Raw genomic sequence first — 6627 nt, 5'->3', positions numbered from 1 at the left:
TTTTTGCTATCCTAGGTTTTTTGTTATTCCAGATGAATTTGCAGATTGCACTTTCTAATTCGTTGAAGAATTGATTTGGGATTTTGATGGGGATTGCATTGAATCTGTAGATTGCTTTTGGCAAGATAGCCATTTTTACAATGTTGATCCTGCCAATCCATGAGCATGGGAGTGAATCCTAGTGGAAATATCTGCGTTTTCTGATTGTCTTAGGTGACTCTAAAGGGGTTGTGATCCCCAGGTTTAGAATCACTGCCTTAGTTGCTTATAGTTCTTCGTTTATGGCTGAAACTTCATGGGCCTTTCCCTGTTCATGTCAGTATGTCTATTGGCCTTAGCTCATACTTAGGCTGCCATGTCTGGTAAGACTTTATGACAGGAGTTTGTGACATTACTAGGAGACACAATCCCCCAACAAACGCCATGATATTCTTGATCTTCCAATGATTATATTCCTTTTCCCACAGTGTACCATGAGCTTTAGCTGAGGGAGATTTTTTTTTTTTTTTAGGTGTAGCCTTAGGAACTGGTCTCCACAACTCTGCATTTTGATTGGTTATGGCTTTATGTAATAGTTTCTCTGTCTGTTGCAGAGAGAAGTTTTCTTGATGAGGGCTTAGTACTACACTTCTTGGTATAAAAACAAACATTTCTAGTGTAGTTAAAGATTGTTTAATACAATGGTGTTTGTAGGTTCTTCAAGATCTGTGACTTCACTAGCACTTGGTAGTTGGCTAGGTGTTCAGTATTAGGCATAGTTTCTCTTTATTGAGCAGGTTTTAAGTCCAATTAGGGAGCCTCTGGTTACTGTCAAGGTATATCTGCCACTACTGCAGCTTTCATGTTAGCATGCTACGATGCTGGTAATTGCTGTGGTTCATAGGTGTCATAGGTGTAAGACTGTTGGTTGCTTCCTCTTTTGGAAGTTCGCATGTACATTCTTATAAAATGAAAGTTAAACTTCAAGGAGAAGGTATTTAGGTCAGTTACAGTTCGGGGTCCCCTGGGTCCCATGTCTAAAGGACACAATGTCTTTATCAACAGACTTACTTTCCACCTTTGGTGGGCAAGCAAGGGCAATAACAAAAGGCTGTGTGTTTGTGAAGTCTCTTGGACAACCCTGATTAACAACTCAAAAGAGGGCTGCTCATGCCTAGTGTTTGGGTCTTTAGTGGTCTTTGGTGGAACACTGTTAACTAGATGACAAAAAAAAAAAAATCACATAAACTGTAAATGTGTTTCTACACATAGACCAAGGCTGTCTTTGAGGTAATCAGTTAATGCTATGATTTATTATGACTTTTTCAGGCATAATCTTGACTATATAGCTGCCTATTGTGTTATTGTCTGTGCTGTTTTGTTTGCTATGCTTGTAGGAGGAGAGAACCATGTTCTGAGTAAGTTCTGCCCTCTGTATTTGTGTAAGCACTTTGAAGTTGTATAAGAAAGAAATACCTTTGCTACATCCACTGCAGTAGTGACACACATGACAGGCCAAAAGCCTGGATGCAGTCCCGAGGCAAAAAGTTCATGGAAACTTAGTCTCCTGGAACTGTGGCATCCCATAGCACATATGCTCCAAACTTGTCCTTGTGAATGGATCTGTGTGCTTTCTTTCAGTATTGTTTTATTATAGGTGCCTCCAAGCAATGACTTGCCAAATGCCTAAGCAAAATTGAACTTTGCTTCCTGGCCTTCACCAATGCCCTAGGTAGTCCTTGAGCCAACCCTGGGCTTAGAATTCAGTAAGAATGTTGCCTATTCAGTGACATTCAGAATTGCCTCTAGTATTGTAAGAGAGATAGTGAAAGAAATCAGGCATTACTATATTACATAGAGTTAGAAATCTCAGGGCAAGCTTAGCAAAGTAAGTTTAGAATTCTTATTATAGTTATGTATGGCAGACTACATTACTTATTAGTAGAAAGTCCCCCCACACTTTCACTTAGAATAAAAGCCAAGTTGCTCCCATATACAGAAATTTACAATGGTTTAGGAAGTAGATCGGGCTGTGGTTTTAAAGTATTGCATTTTTCATGAGAGGGTTAGCTAGAGCAGAACTCCCTAATTAGAACCATGGCTTAGGCATGAAAGCCCTTGCCCCAGGAGTGTAAAGACCTCACACCTGGCTTCTAAGAATATAGCTGATGTTAGATAGAGCTGACTTTGTCTCACTTGTTTTATTGCCCAGTTCCTGCTAGTCTTTGTGTTTGCATTCCTCTGTTTTGAGTCATTAAGCAACCGGTAACCTCATTGTACCTTGCCGATGTGTCACCTAACTTCCCTAGTTTCTTCTTTTTAAAAAGTTTGATGCTCAGTTTGACATTACATTCAGATCCACACTCCCTCGTGTCCTGTCTCTCACCCCATTTTCACCGACCCTTGCTCACCTGCAACCAGAAACCCGTTCGCTTCAGATCGGAGACGCAATAGAGGTTAGTCTGTGACATACCTTCTGATGCCCTTTTTAGGAAGTGTCTATTATGAGAAAATCAACCATGGAGTTTTCTATTCTACTTTGGATTCAGAAGTTCATAGACTTTCATAAAATGGTTGCACACATGATAAATACAGAACACAATGCAGGTGCAACTTACACATGTTGAATGAAACATTTTTAAAATTCCTTTTACTTTTAAGAAAAATTAGCCCAAAACTTAGGATATCCAAGATATAAGATACATGTGTGTACGAATGCCCAGTTTTCTTTGTATATTCATCCCTTTATTGGACATCTCCAGCTGCTGTGCTTCTGTAGATATGGGTATGTGGGTATCTCTTTGTTGTGCTGATTTTATCCTCTTGGCTGTATATTATAACATAAAGTAGGCTTCCTTGATCACACGTGAGATCTACTTGTAGCTTTTAAAATAACTTTTATTCTTTTCTATCATAGCTATAATAATTCATATTCTTGACAGCAATGAATTTTTTTTTGCTTTGTGCCCTTTGACAGCTTTAAATCCCATTCTTTTGCTTCTTGATAATAGTTATTCTGACTGGAGTAAGATAAAATATCACTGTAGTTCTGATTTGCATTGGCCCAATGGCTAAAGATACCAAGGATTAATCCTATTTAAAGGTACCCTCATTTATGTTTCTCATTTTAAGAAGTGTCTGTTCAGGTCTTTGCCCACTGTGTTTAATTGGTTGCTTGCACTGCTTTGAGTGCCTTTGATAGTCTGGGTATCAGTCTTTTTCAGATGAATAGTTGTCAAGTATTTTCCCACCTTCTGTGACTGTGAGTATATCCCCTCTCCACCAACTGTATTCTTGATATACAGCTGCTTTTATATTTGATGCCATTGTGTTTGTCAACTTTTGATTTTGTTTTACATTTTTTTTTGAAAATTCTACCCCCCCACCCCAAAATAATCACTGTAGTACCAGTATATCAAGTGTTTGCCTAGTGCTTTCTTCTAGTAGTTTCAGAATTTCAAGTTTGTCATTCAGGTCTGGGATGGGTTTTGAGTTTATTTTTGTATAGGATGAGCAATAGTTGTCAACTTTGAATTTTATGGATAGCCAGTTTTCCCAGTGTGGTTATCAAAGTGATTGTCCTTTGAGAATGTATATTTTGGCACTTGTATCAAGAGTTAGGTGTCTGTAAATCTGTAGGTTTATCTCTGGGGTGTTTCTTCTGCCATATTGATCTCTATTTGGACTGATATGGTCTGGAAAAGGTCTCCTTTTATTTGTTTAAGACAGGGTCTCACACAAGCATGGCCTGGAACTCACTGAGATCTCAAGTGTTGGTCTTACAGAAACAAACCGCCATATCCAGCTGTATATTATGCCTTCAAACCAGCAGTTGTGGTGCATTGTTATTTTCGATCAAGATTGCACTGGATAGTCAGGGCCTTTAGTGATTATTCAGAAATTTTAAGATTGTTTTTCTATTCTGTGTTAAGAATGTTATTGGTTAGTATTTTGGAAAGGGTTTGCATTGAATCTGTAGATCACTTTTAGAAGTATAGACATAATAACATGCATGAATATGCATTCTTAAGGCCGACTAACTCCCCCACTTTTCCCTATCCTTCCCCACTTTAAAGATATCTCAACGCCCATATTCAGCTTGAAGAAATTATGAAGAGTCATTGCCCCAGTTCCCTGGACTTGTGGGCATAGAGGTGGTTATTCTAGTTGTCTTTCTGGGAAATTTTGAAATGGTCATAATTGGAACAAGGAGTAAATAGCTAGAATTGATTGTGTAGCCATAATCTCATTTGGTAGAAATCTTTACAAAAGTTACTAAACTGAATTCATAATTTCTTATTTTGGTACATAATTTATTTTTATGCAGAATCAAGGTTTCCACTGGTATAATTTTCTTCTTTTGACATGAAAAATTTTAAAGTACAAGACTTAGACCCAGTCCTTCTATAACTGTCATTACAAACTGATCTGAGATGTTTAAGCCTGTGAGTTAAGGGCCAGATGGCAAATTCATGGTTCTGAGTTTATTGTTAGGGTGTTTTCAGATAATTTAATTAGAAATAGCTGAGAGTAGTTAACAGACAACAGTTCAGATTACTTTACATAGATAGTTGGTTTTCACAAACATCAGAAATCCACAGAATGTGACATTTAATGTTATTTATTCTTCTGTTGTTGAGACATATATGCTCCTAGTAGCTCCCCTTATGTGGATTCAAAGAAGAAATTGAATGTATCTACCTCCAGGTGAAGTAGTACATTGAGGCTAGGTAGCTCCTGGGCAGAAATTGCCTATTTATCTACAGACAAAATACTGTTCAGATAGTGTGTGAGAAAAAGGACACACTATTTGGAATAGTCGACTGATAATCTTTGCCAAGTCAGGGTAATCAGTCCTTCAAAATTCTGCACTACAATGATCTTTCAAATGATCATGGACTAGAAGGCTGAAGACTGAAGTTTCAACTTCCTGATGTACAGGAGCTGCATAGGTAGGCAGCTGTCTCTACAACTTGCCTCAGTTATGGAAGCTGTTAGGCTTCCTATATTTTTAGATAATATTGGTCATTCTTGGATTTCTGAAGGATTTGAAAGACAAGTTATATAGTTCCATAGCCATTCCAGACTATTTAACATTGAGAAAATATATTTGAGAAGATAGTTTTCAGATTGTATACAAGCTAAATCAGATTATAAGAGGGATTTATAAGCCTTGCTTAAGTTAGGATAGAGAACAGTGTTCTATTTAATTGACAAAATTGATGGACTGGATGTTACATGTATCTTATACTTTATAATTTAAAAAATCGTAATAGTTGTATTCAGTTTTTATTTGAGAGATTTTTTTATTTGCACAGAAAGTGTGAAAAGTAGCAGAATTTTCCCCAATTAATTTAAATATTAATACAACAAGAAACCTGTTATTGGACAGGGAAACAGAAGACAGAGCTCAGAGTTCCAGAGCCAGTTGATAATGATACAAGCTGTCCACCTAGAGACAAGTTATCCCAATTATTCTATACTTACGATATTCATAGCAACCTGTGTATATATAAAGCCACGTGTATAAGGTTTATCCTCTACTCCATCCATCTTCTTTCATCTCTTCCTTCTTCTTCTCTCTTCCTGTCACTGTCTCTGAAACTCTTAGCTCTGTCTCCCTTTTCCCTGTCCAACCACAGGCTTCTTGATGTATTAAAATTTAAATTAATTGGGGGAAAATTCTGCTACAGGTTTCCATGTAGGTTTTTGTTGTTGGGGTAAAATCAGAACCAGAAACAACTTGTATAAGAAAGGGCTTATTTTTGTTATAGGTTGAGGTTCATCCTTAATGGAAGTCAAGGAAGAAACTGAAACAGAGAACACAGAGGAACACTTGCTTTCTATGGCTTGCATGTCTAGCTTTTCTGTAAAATCCAGGATCACCAGTCCAGAGATGGCATCACCCATAATAGGCTATGCCCTCCTATATCAGTTATCAATAGAGAAAGTGCTCCACAGAAGTGCTCATAGGCCAATCCAATGGAGGCAGTTCTTCATTTGAGGATCTCTCTTCTCAACTGTGTCAAGTTGACAATAGATGCTATGTTAGAGGGTCTTTGCTTTTCTGTATGTACTGGCTAGTTATGTGCTAAATTAACACAGGTTAGATCCATCTGAGAGGAAGAAACAATTAAAAAGTGCCTATATAAGATTGGGACATTTCCTTATTTGGTAGCAGATAGATTCTGACTCGATTATAAGTCATTCCTAGATAAGAACTATGGGATGGTGAGAATTCTAGGGAGTATCCATACTATTTTCAGATTCACTGGTGTTCACCAAAAACCAGTGGTATTTTTAAAGTAGAAATAAAGATAGGAATGTAGTTAACTTAAAGATTTGATAGTGAATCTTTCTATCACCCACTTGTATTATCCTCCTAAGCTGTGCCAGTTTCATGACTAACAACACTTTTATGGTTTAGTGAGGACTCTTCCATGACGCACCTGAAAGATTTCTTGATATTGTTCTCAGTTCTATAGTTTTAGTTAAATATATGAAAAAGTATCAATAAAGATCAAATAAAAATGGAAAAACAGAAGATTGGGACACAGGCAGTTTTGTTTTGTTTTGTTTTGTTTTGTTTTTAATTAGGTATTTTCCTCAATTACATTTCCAATGCTATCCAAAAAGTCCCCAATACAC

This window comes from Mus caroli, chromosome 3 (genome assembly GCF_900094665.2).
Source record: "Mus caroli chromosome 3, CAROLI_EIJ_v1.1, whole genome shotgun sequence".
In the NCBI taxonomy this organism is placed as follows: domain Eukaryota; kingdom Metazoa; phylum Chordata; class Mammalia; order Rodentia; family Muridae; genus Mus; species Mus caroli.
This window is presented reverse-complemented; position numbering follows the sequence as displayed.